At 39.9% G+C, this 16,588-nt stretch overlaps 2 protein-coding genes across 2 annotated transcripts in view; one reads left to right on the top strand and one right to left on the bottom strand.

The window, feature by feature from the left end:
* Window positions 1-302, bottom strand: part of Slc16a1 (solute carrier family 16 member 1) — a 33,011-nt gene extending 32,709 nt beyond the window's left edge. Inside the window, exon 1 of the mRNA XM_046458205.2 lies at window positions 60-302. The gene's annotated coding sequence lies outside the window, so the exon portion shown is untranslated. The remainder of the gene's footprint in view (window positions 1-59) is intronic.
* Window positions 1-16,588, top strand: part of Lrig2 (leucine rich repeats and immunoglobulin like domains 2) — a 174,144-nt gene that overhangs the window by 298 nt on the left and 157,258 nt on the right. The window lies entirely within an intron of this gene.

Genomic DNA, 16,588 nt, shown 5'->3' with positions numbered 1-16,588 from the left:
CCCACAGCCAGGGCACCGCGGGGGACGCGCCAGGCGCCGCTCTCTGTGACCTAACTAACCGTTATGTGCCGGGCTCGCGGCGCCGAGCTGTGCGTGACGCGGCGGCTCGAGCTGGAGTTCCTCCGGGCCCCAGGGTCCAGCTCGCGTCGCTCTCCCGCCGCCGGGTTCTCTCGCCCTAGCACCCACGCGGCAGGGTAGTCACGTCGCAGCTCGCCACTTTGTCTGGCCGGGTTGGCGCTGCTGCCTTATAACCCGCGGGGGCCGGAGCATGCGCACAGGGGGCGGAGTCGGCCTGCGCGGCCGCCGCCCCCTCCCCGCCATACATACTCCGAACTGTAACTCGCGCCTCCAACGCTCACGGCCGCGCGTGCCCGCTCGCCCTCCCGCGCGCTGGCGCCCCCTCCCCGCCACGTGACTCGCGGCCCGGCCAGACCCGCGCGCTGCGCCCCCGCTCTGCGGCGCGGCGCCGGCTGCGGCGCTCCTTCCGCGACTCGAGGCTTTGGCGCGCACCTCCGCAGGTCCGGGACCCCTGCCCGGCCCCTCTGGATTTCTGCCTGAGAAGAGGGGAACAGCCTCCTGGGGGCCCGACCCTGAGCGTGAGGGGCGATGGGCGCGCGATGGGGACGGGAAGAGAGGACTGGGCAGCGTTTGAATGGACGCGCCGCAGCTCGGACCCGGGAAGACGCCCGGGCTGTGGACCGCGTGCGCCTGGCTCCCTGCGGGCCTGGCACTGGAGTGCGGTGACCTCGGGGAAGTCAGTCTCCCTGGGCCTGTTTCCTCTCTCTAATGGCAACAGAGACCGACTTCCTAGGCTCGTAGGAAGTTTGGGTGAGAGAATTTAGGAATCTCCCTGACCACGTTGCCCGGGCTGTGGCATTTGGTGAACGGTGGGTGTTACCAGTCGGTTAAGAGAGCGGTCAGAGGGTGGGGAGACTGGCCAGTGGGATAGGGCGTGTCCATCGGAAGCGGAGAGGAGCACATTTTTATGAACATCATGTTTGGGACTGGATAGAATTACAGCTCACCGTATTGAGGGGCAGGTTATCTGTTAAGCAGTTCACCTGAATTATTTGAGTAATCCTTGCAACCCTATGGGGTAGGTGCAGCTACGAACATTTTATAAATAAGGGACCTGAAACTCAGAGAGGTTAAGTAACTTTCCGGAAGTCACAGAGCTAGGAAGTATCCAGAATTTGGAGTCAGACGACAGACCTTAGTTTTGTTATAAGTGCCATTTTAGATTCTTGACCAAGTCCAGACACCAAAGTGTGTCCATTGAAGTGATCAAGTAAAATAACAAGTGCCTAGATTTCCAGGACCCTTGGAAAACACCAAAAAAAAGTATGAGAAGAGGCCTCTGCCTGGAGAGAGTTTTCAAGTTTTGGGACACAAATCAACCAACTTTTGTTTGGCACTTGCTTCATAGCAGAACCCTGCCCATCCTCTCATGTTTTCTTCCCTCTTCTCCCCACCCCCACTCAATTTTCAAGACCCATAAGGTAGGTATTACAGTTTTTGTTTTGCAAATGAAGAACCTGAGACTGAAGAGAAGTGGAGATTGGTTCATGAGATCCCCTTTGCTTTTTTTTCACTCACTCTTGCCTCTTCCTACAGCAGAAAAGTTTTCACTAAGACTTCAACATGTTACTAGAAGACCATATGGAATCCAAGCCAAGTACTGAATGTGAGCTATTTTGTTTTTTACATTTGATAAATGGAGAGAAGATAAGGCACTTCAGGTCATTGGGAAACCTGGCTAGAACAGCAGTGTTTTAAGATTGTTAGGGTGGCAGCAAGCATTCAGATGGTTAGGTAGACACAACAGGAGATTGATTCAACTGTGAATTTATTCCCACTATGGAATATAATGAGAAGTGATAAAATTATTCCCAGGAAATGTAAAAGGTTTACAGAGCAGCATAGTGTGGTAGATGCACAGCAAGAACCTGGGAGCCAGATCTCCTTTTGAGTTCCAGCTTTGATACTTGCCGGTTCCCAGCTCTGTACCCTTAGGCAAGTCATTTTATCTTTCTGCTACTCATTTTCCACTCCATACAACAAGAATAATTCCTACCTCAAAAGGTTTTATGATAATAAAATTAATATTTATTTCAACCTTTTTTATTTATTTTCAGTGGTGCGAGCATGCTAGACAAGTACTCTACCACTCAGCCACATCTGCAGCCCATGTTTTTTCTTTTCGTCTTGAAAATCTGGTGAGATGTTTGCCTAGCAAGTGAGGCTCTGGGTTCCCATCTCCTGCACTGCAAAAAAAAGCAGATTTCCATTTAACTTAATCCTAGAGATTAACCCTAAAGGCCCTCACTCGAATAAACTCTTTCCAAGGCTCTGAGAAGGGCCCTAACAATGTGCTCACAGAATCATACTGTTTTATACTATAAATTTATATTCCTGCTTTTGAAATAACCACAAAAATTGTTGACACCTCACACCCTACAAAACCTGGATCTTCAGGACTTGGTGTTGTGAAAACAGTATAGACTTTGGAACCAGAAGACCTGATTCCATAACTACTATCTATACAATTAATTCACTGGGCTCCTCTAGGCTTCATTCCCCAAAGTAAACTGAAGGTAATACTTATGAGCCAGAACTGTTATGATAATGAGATAGTATTTGCAAAGGTGATTGGTAATCCTTGGAAAGTGTTCTACAAGTATTTATGAATTGGGCTGGGGATGTGGCTCAAGCGGTAGCGCACTCGCCTGGCATGCGTGCTGCCCGGGTTCGATCCTCAGGACCACATACAAACAAAGATGTTGTGTCCGCCAAGAACTAAAAAATAAATGTCAAAAATTAAAAAAAAAAAAAAAGTATTTATGAATTAACATTATTATAGTTTATGAATTAATGTTATGTTTATGTATTAATATTTTAAAGTGCATAAAAGGGAACTGAAAAGTAGTAAATGGGTGGCACAAGTTAGCAAAAATGATAAAATAATGTAGGTAAAATCCTTGCTCTTCAGGAAGATTTTCTTCCTGAGTTAAGCCATGAGACATTGATGAAATAAACTAGGAAGTATAGGATCAGAAATTTAAGTCTGAGAAGAGGATAAAGATCATCTCCCAGGCTGAGGTTGTGGCTCAGCGGTAGAGCGCTCACCTAGCATGAGCGAGGCCCTGCGTTCGATCCTCAACACCACATAAAATTACATAAACAAAATAAAGGTATTGTGTCTAGCCAAAAAATAAATATTTAAAAAAAAATCATCTCCCAGCCCTACTGCCATTTTACAGAAATGGAAATTAACGTCTAATAAAGGTCTAAAAGACCTTTCTAAAGCTTGCCATCTAATGAATGGCATGATCAAAAGAACCAAATAGATTGCCAAGCTCCAGGTTCTTCTTAGTGTACCAAGTACAGTATTTAAGATAAAAGCATTACGTGAGCAGGGCCTAGTGTTGCACACCTGTAATCCCAGCAGTTTTGGAGGTTGAGACAGGAGGATCGCAAATTCAAGGCCACCCCTGAGCAACTTAATGAGACCCTGTCTCAAAAATACAAAGGACCTAGTATGTAGCTCAGTAGTCAACTGCCCCTGGGTTAAACTCTCAATTTTAAAAACCCCCAAAAGACCAACACATTACACCATGGAAATCATTGCATCGAATCCAGAGAAGATGTTAAAGTAAACGATTGAAGAAAAATGCCCATAAAAAACAGTAGGCATGGTGCTTTCTAGTGACTTCTAGGTTTATAGCAAAATTCCCAGGACAGGTCTGTCTTAAGGTTGATAGACTGGGTGAGTTTGCAAATTTATTAAGTGAGCAAAATGAAAAAATTTCAAAATAGGAGTTATATAACTTAAAAAATTATTGCCTGTGTGAGAAATGCAAATGGCAAGACGTGAAAACTATCAATATAGGTGTTCTTCAAGCTAAGTAAGTTGCTTAGTTGCTTCATCTGGAAAGGAAAAATAAAACTACATTGTGTTTTCTCTGGAAATCTGGAACTACTTAATTTGCATACCCTTGATTCTATCCCTTGTGATGTAGGAAGGAGAAGATTGCTAGTCCCATTTCACTAATAAAAAAATAATACAGGAGCAAGGCTCACATGGTGGCGCATGCCTGTAGTCCCAGAGGCTTAGGAGGTTGAGGCAGGAGGATATTGAGTGCAAAGCCAGCCTCAGCAGTTTAGCAAGGCCCTAAGTAACTCAGCAAATAAAATATATTTTTATATTTTACATTTTAAAAAATATTTTTATATTTTATATTTGTCTCAAAATAAAAAGTACAGAGACTAGGGTTATAGCTCAATGGTAGAGTGGTTGCCTAACGTGTGAGCCACTGGGTTTGATCCTCAGCACCACGTTAAAAATGAATAAAGAAAATAAAGGTATAGTGTCCATCTACAACTAAAAAAATTTTTTTAATAAATAAATAATATAATAAAGGGTTGGGATGTGGCTCAGTGGTTAAGTACCCCTGGGTTCAATCCCCAGTCCAAAACAAAAAGAAAAAAAAAAGAAAAACAGTACAGGAAAGGATTCTTTTTGATACAATATTTAATTAATTAAGAGTACCCCATCAGGGCTAGGTCTGTAGCTCAGTGGCAGAGCACTTGCCTAGTGTGAGTGAGGCACTGAGTTTGATCCTCAGCACCACATAAAAATAAACAAATAAAATAAAGGAATTGTGTCCATTTACAACTATAAACAAACAAATAAATAAATAATAAAATAATACCACGTCATAATTTGTAACAATTTAATAGGCAACATCTAATTTGGTTTTGAACCATGTGTGGAAAAGGGTATGCTATTGCAAGACACCTAGAAAAAATGAGATAATGCCAGTCCTAAAAACATTCTTTAAAGTTGTGAACCCGCTCGTTCATAGCATCTTCATTTAATTTCCTGTTAGATGTCAAGTATAGTCCTGCTATTTGCCAAGGACTAAGTCTGGATCTGTGAAGAATTTGCCATTTTTTGAAGAATAACTCAGTGTTGGTAAGATGTGTTCCAAGCCTCTCTGACCTCTCCCCATTTCTCCTCAGCTCTTCTTACTCCTTTTTTGACACTTCACTTATCTCTAGCCTCCACCAGTTTGGCATCCTAATCAGTTACTTCTCTGGCTTCCTGCTAACATGAGATAACTTAGTTAAAACAGTTTGATAGAAAACAAATTGCTTACAAGAAAATTTTTTTCACCCTGAGAAATTAGTCCAAAATTATTATTTCTGACCACTGTTTTTTTGTGTGTTTGGTAATTTTGGTGGCCAAGGATTTGTTTTCCTGCTTCTTTAGATCTTTGAGGATTTTTTTAATACACATATATATAAGCAAGTTTTTCAGGGATTTATAATACTATTTTCTAGTGTGTGTGTATGGTGCTCAGGGCCTCACACATGCTAGACAAATACTATACCTCTGAGCTATAGCTTATATTTTAAACTATTGATAGTATGGGACATTTACATTGTTTCCTTATAATTTTCTAAAATTAATTTAGATTTAAGAACAACATTTTTTAAAATTATAATAAAGTGTAATGAATGATTAAGACTTTAAGGGCAGCAAGACATTCTATATAGAAAACAAGTACTTGGGAATATTTCTTTTTTAAATTTTGTTTTTAATATTTTTTAGTTGTGGTTAAACACAATACATTTTATTTGTTTTTATGTGGTGCTACGGATCAAACCCAGGGCCGAGCCACAACCCCAGCCCAAGAGAATATTCCTTTTTGACCTACTTATCCTCTAATTCAGTTTGTTTCACCCAGATCACCCAATCCTCTCTTTATTGCATTTCAGTTCCCATCACTTCACTCTGTTCTATGATTTCGTATGGCTTTTCTCCCACTCCTTGTCTCAGGCAGCATAAGGCAGTGTTGGCCTATGCTTTTGGTTACCTATACCACTGTTTAGGATCTTCCCTTGCAAGCATTCCTTCTATACATGTTCCTACCTATTTACTAAACCTTTTCCTTCCTTTACTCTGACTAATGAAGTCCTAACCTTGAGCATCTTTTTTCCTTCCTCCCTTCATCCTTCTCTTCCTTCCTGCCTATAGTAAAGTATTTTTAGGCAGATGTAATGAATGCAGATTAATAAAAACAATAATTTGATGACAGCTAAGATTTATGGAATACTTAATATTTGCCAGTATTAGTTGGATGCAGTGGCACACACCTGTAATCCCCATGACTCAGGAATCTGAGGCAGAAGGATTGCAAGTTCAAGGTCAGCCTCAGTAACTTAGACCCTCAGCAGGTTAGCAAGATCCTGTCTCAAAAAATAAAAAGGAAATGGGCCATGTATGTATAATACATCAAAACATACTCTACTGTTATGTATATCTAAAAAAAAAAAAAAAAAAAAAGGAATGGGGATGTATTCAGAGGCAAGGTACCCCTGGGTTCAATTATGTATATCTCTATCTAATCTACACATGCATACATACATACATACACACATATGCCTGCATGCCAGGCTTCCTTCTAAATACTTGGTATGTATTGACTCATGAACTCCTCACAAAAATGCTGTAAACTAGATACTGCTATAATCCCATTTTATAAACAGATACAGAGAAATTAAGTATCTTCCCAAGATCATATAGAATTGTCAGTATTATCTGGAATCATTAAGAAATAGTCATCATAGCTGGGCATGGTGGTGCAAACCTGAAATCCCAGCAGCTCAGGGGGCTGAGGCAGGAGGATTGCAAGTTCAAAGCCAGCCTCAGCAAAAGCGAGGTGCTAAGCAACTCAGTGAGACCCTGTCTCTAAATAAAATACAAAATAGGGCTGGGGTGTGTCTCAGTGGTTGAGTGCTCCTGAGTTCAATCTATGATATACCCCCTACAAAAAAAGAATCATCATGGTGGTGCATGTCTGTAATCCCAGCGGCTCAAGAGGCCGAGGCAGGAGAATCTCATGAGTTCAAAGCCAGAATCAGTAATTTATCGAGGCCTGAAGCAACTTAGTGAGTCCTGTTTCTAAATAAAAAATATTTTTAAAAGGACTGGGTTCCTAACCTTGAGCCCCAAGGAATGGAGCTGGCTGGCTGTGTGCTGAGATCTCTGAAACCACAAGCTCCCAAACACAAAAGGCCAAAATAGCCAAATTGTATTTCTCCTCAATTTGGATGTGGAAAATGGGGGGATGGAATCCAGAGCCTCACAGGTGCTAGGGTTCCTATCTTTCCTTCCCATCAGTTATAAAGCAACTTTATAATGCAGCAGCAGAGATGTATCTACTGTTATTGTATAAACTTAAAATATTGAAAACCTGAATGTGCTCAGTGCAGGTAGCACTCAACAAACAACCAGGATTGTTACCTACAGGCCACAGCCTTTCTGTTTAGCTGATCTGTATAACTCTTCATTCAGTTTGGAACAACGAATTAAAAGTCATTTATCTGTGGAAAAAAGCTGGGGGAGTGTGGCTGGGGATGTGGTTCAGTGGTTAAGCACTCCTGGGTTCAATCCCCAGTATTTTTTAAAAAAGAAAAATAGTTATCATTTAGTTTTTACCAAAAATAAATGAATAGAATTGTCATTTTTAACTACTAAAACCATAGGAGACAAATGCCAAGAGTTTGAGGCCCTCCTGACTTAGAAAGACCTTTGGTAGAGCTAAACAAACTTGCCAGGTATGGTGGCTCATGCCTATCATCCCAATTACTCCAGAAGCTGAGTCAGGAGGATTGCAAGTTCAAAGTCAGCCTCAGCAACTTCACAAGTCACTAAGCCACTTAGTGAGACCCTGTCTCAACATTGGAAATAAAAAGGGCTGGGAATATAGCCCAATGGTAAAGTGCCCCTGGGTTCAACCCCTAGGACAAAAAAAGAGAAAAGAAAAGAAAATGAACAAAACAATGGTTATGAAAGCCGCCTTTGAAATCAGAAGGTGCACTATGGGAAATTAACCCATACATATCTGAATTTAGAGCAGTTATGTGTCTCTAAGAAACTAAGTTTTTAGGTAAGGATATTAGGACATGTTTGTTTGTTTGTTTGTTTCAACACCTTTATTTCAGGTCACTCAGCATAAAGCATAGAACTCAATTTGAGATTACTTCTAAGAGTCCCAAATCTGCCGGGAGGCTCTGCACTACACATTACAAGTCCAGGGGTTATCAAACCTACTTCTGAGCTGTATATAAATAAAGACTTCCCTGCCCTACCTTTTGAACAGTGTTGAATTCAGATGTTATGCCTGCTGTACTCTAATATGGGGTTTGTGTGTGTTGGGGGGGGGCGGTCATTTAATAAAGCCATACTACTGTGGATATAACAGTTTCCCTAAATAAGGTAGATGTTCTTATTATTGCTCAAAGAAGAGAATGCTCCCACGGAAAAACTTGGAATGTAGAACAGTTGGAAGGTGGCTCACCCTAAAAAAGGTGTGTATTTAGAGAAGTTAAGTACTGTTGAGGACCCTCCTCACCCATACAGGGAAATGGCCCCTGCCACAATTAGTAATCTATTCCTGGAGAACTAAGAATGAAGGTAAACATTCATGTTTTGTAAGTCTTTTCATCTGAGTATCACTCTACTTATTCCTGGACTTAATCTAAACCAAGATTCAAACTGAAAAACCTTCAAGGACTAGGAAAAAATTAATGAGCCCAGTATAATATAATAAGGAAAGGTAAGCAGTGTGAGAAGGAGAATCCATACCCTTGTAGATATCCACATTCAAAGGCTGAGAAGTTCTGCATGAAACACTTCCCCATACAGCACAATCTATAGTCCAAGTTTGCTTGACATTTCTATATAATGCATTATTCAGTGATTGAAAAGAAACTAAAATCCATAAAACTAACACTTTGTTTTTAATTAATATAAAAGAAGAACTAACAATAATAAGAAATTGTGTGAGGGTTAGAAATGAGGAATGAACAGGTAGGTAGGTGGGAAGTCTGTTCTGGTAAGGTCGCTGCCAGTCTTTATGAACTAGGCAGAGCCAGGCATGGTGGCTCATGCCTATAATACCAGCTACCCCAGAGCCTGAGGCAGAAGGATGGCAAGTATAAGACCAGCCTAGGATATTTAGTGAGATCCTGTCTCATAATTTTTAAAAAAGAGTTAGGGATGTAACTCTGTGGTAGAGCAGCCCTGGGTGCTGGGAAGTCCCCAGTACTGAGAAAGGGGAAAAAGAACAGATACTTCCCCAAGTTCTCATGGTGCCCATGATGATTTATGAAAGGTCTCTAAGGAAAAGTTAATCTCAGAACCAGGTTCATACTCATAGAGTTAGCAGTCCTGTCCCTATGTGGAGACTTGCCTGCTGTTGTCACCTTTCACAAATTAGGGTTCAAGTTTAAGGACAATTTCCTTGCAGCTTCATTCATAATTTTTCCCGATCCTAGATCCATGAGTTCATTGTGGTCATCATGGCCACAGTGACTGAACTGGCCAACTTTATCTTTCTCTTTTTTTCTTCAGTACTAGGAATTGAACACAGGGTCTTGCACTTGTTAGGCAAGTGTTCTACCATTGAGCTACCCTTTTTATTTTTTATTTTCTTTAAGTTGCCCAGGTTGGCCCCAAACTCGCCATCCTCCTGCTTTAGCCTCCTTAGAGTAGTGGGGATTACGGGCATTTCTACCACTCTGAGCCCACTTACAATCTTCAGCCCCAGACTCCACAGCCAAATGGGCAAGTTCTTTTTTCTCCAGTGTATTAGAAGTCATAGTCTCAGGCTGAGGAATTTTTAAAGTCTTACAGATTGATGTACACATACCTCCCACTGTCTTACCACATCTAATATAATAGCAAGAAAGAAACTGGGAAATCTTGTCCTAATGGAATACCCTTTGCTACTTACCCCCAGGATAGCCGGTCTACTGAGTTATCCCAAAGCCAAAAGTATAGTCACCAAGCTCAGAATACATTCTCCTAGAGTGACTGTTTTCATCACCCCCTAAATCCCTCATGTACATAGATTTCATTACTTTTGTCTCATGTAAACTAGCCACAGCAGGAACTAGAATCTGGAGAAATTACATGCCATTCAAGAGGCCAATGGGAGGCATAAAACCGTAAATTACAGATGGGCAACCAAATAGAGGACTAGGTTTGGCCTTCATCTCATGCTCCATCAGGCCCAGGCAGGCTGGATAATAGGTTTTTACTCCTATTTTCAATTAAAAGATTAGTCAATCTGGGAGCCTTCTAACTCTATCATGCAGAACCTCTCTGTTTCATTAGTCACTTGTTTGACCAGCCCAGGTGAGACCACAGGCCTTAACTGCCCAAATGTGCTTTCACCATAACATAGGAGTACATGATTCAGGCTGTAATGACTACCAGGATCACTTAAGAGAATCCAGTGGAACGAGAGGCATGGACTTAGTTACCAAGGGAACTCTCACTGCAACGATAATGTTGAAGGCTTTCTACCAAGATCCTGTGGCAATCCCATTCCCTTTCCCAAAGCTTACAGGTAGGTCACTAAACTTATGTTTAATCATAAATTGAGTAATTTTTTACTCATAAATACTATAAAGCTGAGATTTAAACTTAGGCATACTTAACTCAGCTTGTGTTCTCAAATGCTAAGCTATTTTTATTCATTTGTTCAGAGTCCAGAGAGTATAAGACAGGAATGAAGAGGATGCTAAGCAGGAAAATGCGAGGGTATTTCATAGTTCCAACCCTGAGCCCTCAGCCTTTGTACATGCTGATACTTCTTCCTGGAAGGCATCCCCGCCCCCCCCACACACAAGCTGGGATATGTAGAGCTCAATGCTTGAGGACTTGACTAGTGTGTGTGAGATCCTTAGTTTGATGGGGGGAGGGGGGAGATTCAAAGGATCTGTTATAGAATTCTGTTATAGAATTCCAATCTCTTACTCCCATTTAACTTTCTTACTAATTAATGTGAATTAATAAGGTTTCATAGTTATTATATTTGCCAACGAGTTTCTTTTGACAGTTATTTTACTCTAATAAATTGCTTAGGGAAGCCACCTCCAAATCCAAATTATTTATAATATGTTTCATTTCCTAATTCCTTCCCAGGGCTCATGATTACTTGGGAAAAAGCATGGGTTTGCAAATTAAATTTGGTGTTTTGAACTATCTCCTCTAGATGTACATCTCCTTCTTGATTTTTTTTTAACATTACATATTTATAAACCTCATCATTCCATGGAAGCATTCCTCAAGGCTGTTAGTGAATTTGCTTAAGTAATAAGGACTTCCTAGGAATTCCTAGGGGTAAGGCAGGAATATTGCAAGTTCAAGGCCAACCTCAGAAATTTACTGAGGCCCTAAGCAGCTTAGCAAGACCCCATTTCAAAAGGAAGTATAGAAAGGTCTTCATTTGGCTCAGTGGTTAAGCACCCCTGGATTCAATCCCCAGTACCAAAAAAAAAAATAAGAAGCAAAAGCCACGGAATTTAGAAATTACACATTGATTATAAGATAATCATATCATATAAACATTCTGTGATCTTGTACATTCTTTATATGAAAAACTTTTCCTCAGATTAGCAAAGCAAATTTCTCCTTTTTTCTTCATTGAAGAGAAAGTTGGGGTGAGGGAGAAAATTATGTATTTTAAGGTAGTATGAAAGTCTACTACAACCATACCCTAGGGATGGAATAAATTTCATGTATTCTTTTCCCTTGTTAAAAAAAGAAAGAAAAAGGCTTAACGTCCACAAAATGAATTTTTCTGTCTATATTAGGCAGGAATTTTTTAAAATTTATTTTTAGTTGTATATGGACACAATGCCTTCATTTTTATTTATTTATTTTTATGTGGGGCTGAGGATTCAACCCAGTGCCTCACACATACTAGGCAAGCGTTCCACCACTGAGCTACAACCCCAGTCCCTTGGCAGGAAATTTAAATTTTGTGTTAATGCTTGGTATGACTTCCTGCCAATTTGGGACACTAACCTTTCTGAGATAATCTCTACTAGGAGTTTGTTTTCTTTTCAAGATTTTTACTCACTCCTTTTCAAAGTGATTGCAAGACAATTTTAATTCAGCCAAAGACTATTTTCCACTTATTGAATATCCTCTGCAATTGTAGTTTAATTCCTTTTACTCCTCCTCCCTCTGTTTTGTAGATTAGAAGATATACCAAAACAAAGGCATTCAGGGATGGAAGCACTCATAGTAAAGGCTGAGCTAAAGACATTCCCATGAAGCTAGTCTCTAAGCAGCTAGTTTTTCAGTCTTTCTCCTGGCCTCTCCCTGTTGGCATTCTATCCTCTTTGGTGGGAAAAAAATTTATAAAGGAGATTGGTTCCTCCATAGGATAGGCTCTCATTCAAATGTCCGATTTCCCTTTGAACCTTGATTCTTAACATTCAAAATACCTGTGGACATAGCCCCTGGGACAAGAGTCCTGTGTTTCTCCTTTGCTAGCAAAGCAGTGAAACTTCTTTTTTCTTTTTCTCAAACAAACAAAAACAAAAATGTGGAGTTTGGTCCAGTTAATGAGACACCAGAATTGTTGAAAAGCAATACATTATATTACTGTGTAATTAATTTCATTTACTATCTTACATATTAGTGGTTTCTGTTTTTAATTTATTTGGAAAACAGTGTGCTATGAACTTTTCTTAACCTTTGATGCAGGGCTCTGGTTGAACTGACAAAGGACATTATGATAGGAAACTGAATTTTCTGTAAAATTTTGATTTTCTATTTTTTTTCATCAAAATGTATCATTGTGCCTTGGTGCACACCTGTAATCCTAGAGACTTCGGAGGCTGACAAGTTTGAGGCCAGGAGGATCACAAGTTTGAGGCCAGCCTCAGCAATTTAGTGAGACCCTTAGCAACTTAAAAAAGATTTTTGTCTCAAAAAAAAAAGGAAGGAAGGAAGGAAGGAAGGAAGGAAGGAAGGAAGGAAGGAAGGAAGGAAGGAAGGAAGGAAAGGAGGGAGGGAGGGAGGGGATTGTGGATCAGTGGCAGAGCTCTTGTCTAGCACATGTGAGGCCCTGGGTTCGATCTTCAGTACCACATAAAAATAAATATACAAAATAAAGGTATTGTGTCCAACTACTTCTAAAAAATAATTATTTTTTAAAAAAGAAAGAAAGGGGCTGGGGATATGGCTCAGTGATAAAGTACCTCTGGGTCCAATACCTTGTACAAAAAAAAAAAAATACACACACACATCTTAAAGCATCACTAAATTTCTTACAACCTGATTTATATAGATATATGCATATGACTAATAAATAACTTGTTGATTATTTCAAAGTGGTAGGTGTCAGGATAATAATGATGATGATAAATAGCAGCTAATAAGGCATGTCCTCTGTGCCAGGCACTGTTGTAACATTTTACATAGAGTTGCTCAATGTAAAACCACTTGTATCTGGTTGTTTTTATTTATTTTTCTGGGAAACTCCTGAGAATCTATATTGCAATCAGTTCCCCAATTCAGTTTTTACCTAAATATCGATGGGAAAAGTACACCAGAATAGAGCCTTAAAACTGATAGGTTTTGGATTTGAAAACCAAAATATCCCAGCAAGGTGGTACACACCTATAATCCCAGCTACTCAGAGACTAAATGGCTAAATCAGAAGGATATCAAGTTCAAAGTCAACCTTCGAAATTTAGGGAGGACCTATGCAATTTAGACCCTATTCCAAAATAAAAATGAAAAGGACTGGGGGTGCTGGGGTTGTAGCTCAGTGGTAGAGCGCTTGCCTCTCATGCATGAGGCACTGGATTCAATCCTCAGCACCACATAAAAATAAATAAATAAAATAAAGATATTTTTAAAAAATGGACCTGGGGATGTAACTCAATGGTAAAGTGTCTTTAGGTCAATTCTCCTTGGTACCAAAAAAAAAAAAAAAAAGTAATCATGCTTTAAAAGAGTGTAAAGAAAATGTTTATGATGTGTTGTAAGTAATTCAGGTTTTAAAACACTAAATGCGAAGTGATGACTTTTTTTTTTGTGTGTGTGGCACCATCCTGAACCCAGGGCACTCTACCACTGAACTATATCCCCATATCCCCAATCTTTTTTCATTTTCAAATAGGGTCTTGCTAAATTGCCCAGCTGGCTTCAAACTCATAATCCTCTTCCCTGAGCCTCCCAAATTGCTGGGATTACAGGTGTCTGCCACCATGCCCAGTCAACAATTTTGTTTTTTAAAGAAAATATGTATAAAATTATGACCACAGATATAATATGAGAGATAGATGCAGTGGCGCACACTTGGATTCCCAGCAGCTCAGGAGATTGAGGCTGTCCCATACATTCAAAGTCAATCTGAGCAATTTAGCAAGGCCCAAAGCTATTTAGTGAGACCCTGTCTCAAAATAAAAAATAGAAAGGGCTGAAAATGTGGCTCAGTGGTTAAGCACCCCTGGGTTCAATCCCAGGAATTAAAAAAAAAAGTAATATTAGGGGCCTAGGATGTAGCTCAGGGGTAGAGCACCTGCCTACTATGTGGGAGACCCTGGGTTTGATCCAACAACAAATTCTGCTATTACATACAATTCTAATGAACCATTTTTAAAAAATTTTTAAAATGCTAATATGCCTGGTGTGGTGGCACAGGCCTGTAATCCCAATAATTTGAGAGGCTGAGGCCTGAGGATCGCTAATTCAAGGCCAGCCTCAGCAATTTAGTGAGACACTATCACCAACTAAAAAAGGATTAAGGAGGGCTGGGGATGTGGCTCAAGCGGTAGCTTGCTCGCCTGGCATGCGTGCGGCCTGGGTTCGATCCTCAGCACCACATACAAACAAAGATACAAACTAAAAAATAAATATTAAAAAATTATCTCTCTCTCTTAAAAAAAAAAAAAAGGACTAAGGATATAGCTCAGTGGTAGAGCACTCCTGGATTAAATTCCCAGAAACTCACACATACCCTGTAATAACAAAAGATTATAACTTCAAATGTGAAGGAGGTTCGTCCCTCAGTAGTGGAGTTATGCCCATAGGATAGCATTTATTTTCTTCTTTGTTTTTTTATTTGGATGTTTTAAAATAATTTTTAAGTGGTATCATGACTACCTGAGGAGAGGGGCAGACATTCTATAGAGAGGGAGAGAGCTATTTTATTTTAAGCATCTGTGGTGATTTTTTTTAAAAATTGAAAATGATTGAGCGTTCTACATACAACAAGGACAAAAAAAGAGGAGAGTTTGCTTGTCAGATGAATCAGAAAATTCAAACTAAAGAATGGGTTAGAAATAATTTAATCCAACTTCTTTATTTTACAGAAGAAAAAGTTCAGATATATCCAATGTCATATAGATAGTGTTTAAAATCCAAAAGTGTTGAATTTTCTAATTCCCAAGATCCTCGGCTCATATTTCTTCCTTCCTACTTATATATAATGTAGTAGCTGGCAACAGTGTTCCAACTCGAAAAGAGAAAAGAAGTTTTGGGAGTTCTTTTGTTGATTGTTTTGTTGTTGTTTTGTTTTTTATTGCAGTGTTCGGGATTGAACTATGGGCCTCAAGCACTCTGCCATTGATCTACATCCCCACCCTGAAAAGAAGTAATTTAGATAACATAGGAACATAGCTTTTTTTCCAGTTTTTGAATTAGCATTTGCCAAAAGCTAAAAAACAAAGAAGCTACATATAGCCAGGCATGGTGACACATGCCTGTGATCCCAGCAGCTTGGGAGGCTGAAGCAGAAGAATCATGAGTTCAAAGCCAGCCTCAGCAACTCAGCAAGGGCCTAAGCAGCTCAGCAAGACCCTGTCTCAAAAAGAATAAAACACGGGCTGGGATGTGGCTCAGTGGGTCAAATACCTAATACCAAAAAAATGCAAAAAATAAAACTAAACAGTTATGGGGTGGGGGATGAAGCTCAGTGGTAGAGCACTTGCATAGCATGCATGGAAAAAAAAAATGTAATTACTACCTCAGACATACACTTATGTGGCTTGAGAAATAATATGGACTAAGAAACTATGATATGAACTTTTAACATGCTCCTTCCAAAGCCTACCCATCATTCAAATCATCCAAAATTGGATCTAATACTTGGTTATAAAAAGAATTCTGGTTCTCTCTGATATGCAAATGCTAACACAATAAGGGGGGTGGATAGAAGCTCATTGATAAGACAAAGGGGAATGAAGGGAAGGGAGGATGGGAATAGGAAAAACAGTAGAATGAATCAGATATAACTTTCCTATGTTCATATATAAAGGCACAACAGGTATAACTCCACATCATATACAGCCATAAGAATGGGAAGTTATACTCCACATATGTATAATATTGCAAAATACTGTCATGTGTATCTAAAAATAACATATAAAAAATGAAAAAGAAAAGAATTCTGAGGGTGGGGGTTGTAGCTCAGTGATAGAGTGCTTGCCTAGCACATGTAAGGCACTGGGTTCTATCCTCATTACCACATAAAAATGAATAAAGAAAGAACTAATAGAGGATTAAAAAAAAAAAAAGAATTCTGACACAGAACTCATTTAATGTGGTGTTCAATTATAAAGAAAGCATTCTTGTGCTCAGGCACTGCTACCAATTAGATTAAAACAGATTGTTGGGCTGGGGCCATGGCTCAGTGATAGAGCACTCGCCTAGCCTCCGTGAGGCACTGGGTTCGATCCTCAGCACCACATAGTAATAAAATAAAGATATTGT

Source organism: Marmota monax, unplaced genomic scaffold, assembly GCF_021218885.2.
Source record: "Marmota monax isolate L192 unplaced genomic scaffold, Marmota_monax_Labrador192_F-V1.1 WCK01_AAM20220418_F8-fsc00087, whole genome shotgun sequence".
Lineage (NCBI taxonomy): Eukaryota > Metazoa > Chordata > Mammalia > Rodentia > Sciuridae > Marmota > Marmota monax.
This window is presented reverse-complemented; position numbering and strand designations above follow the sequence as displayed.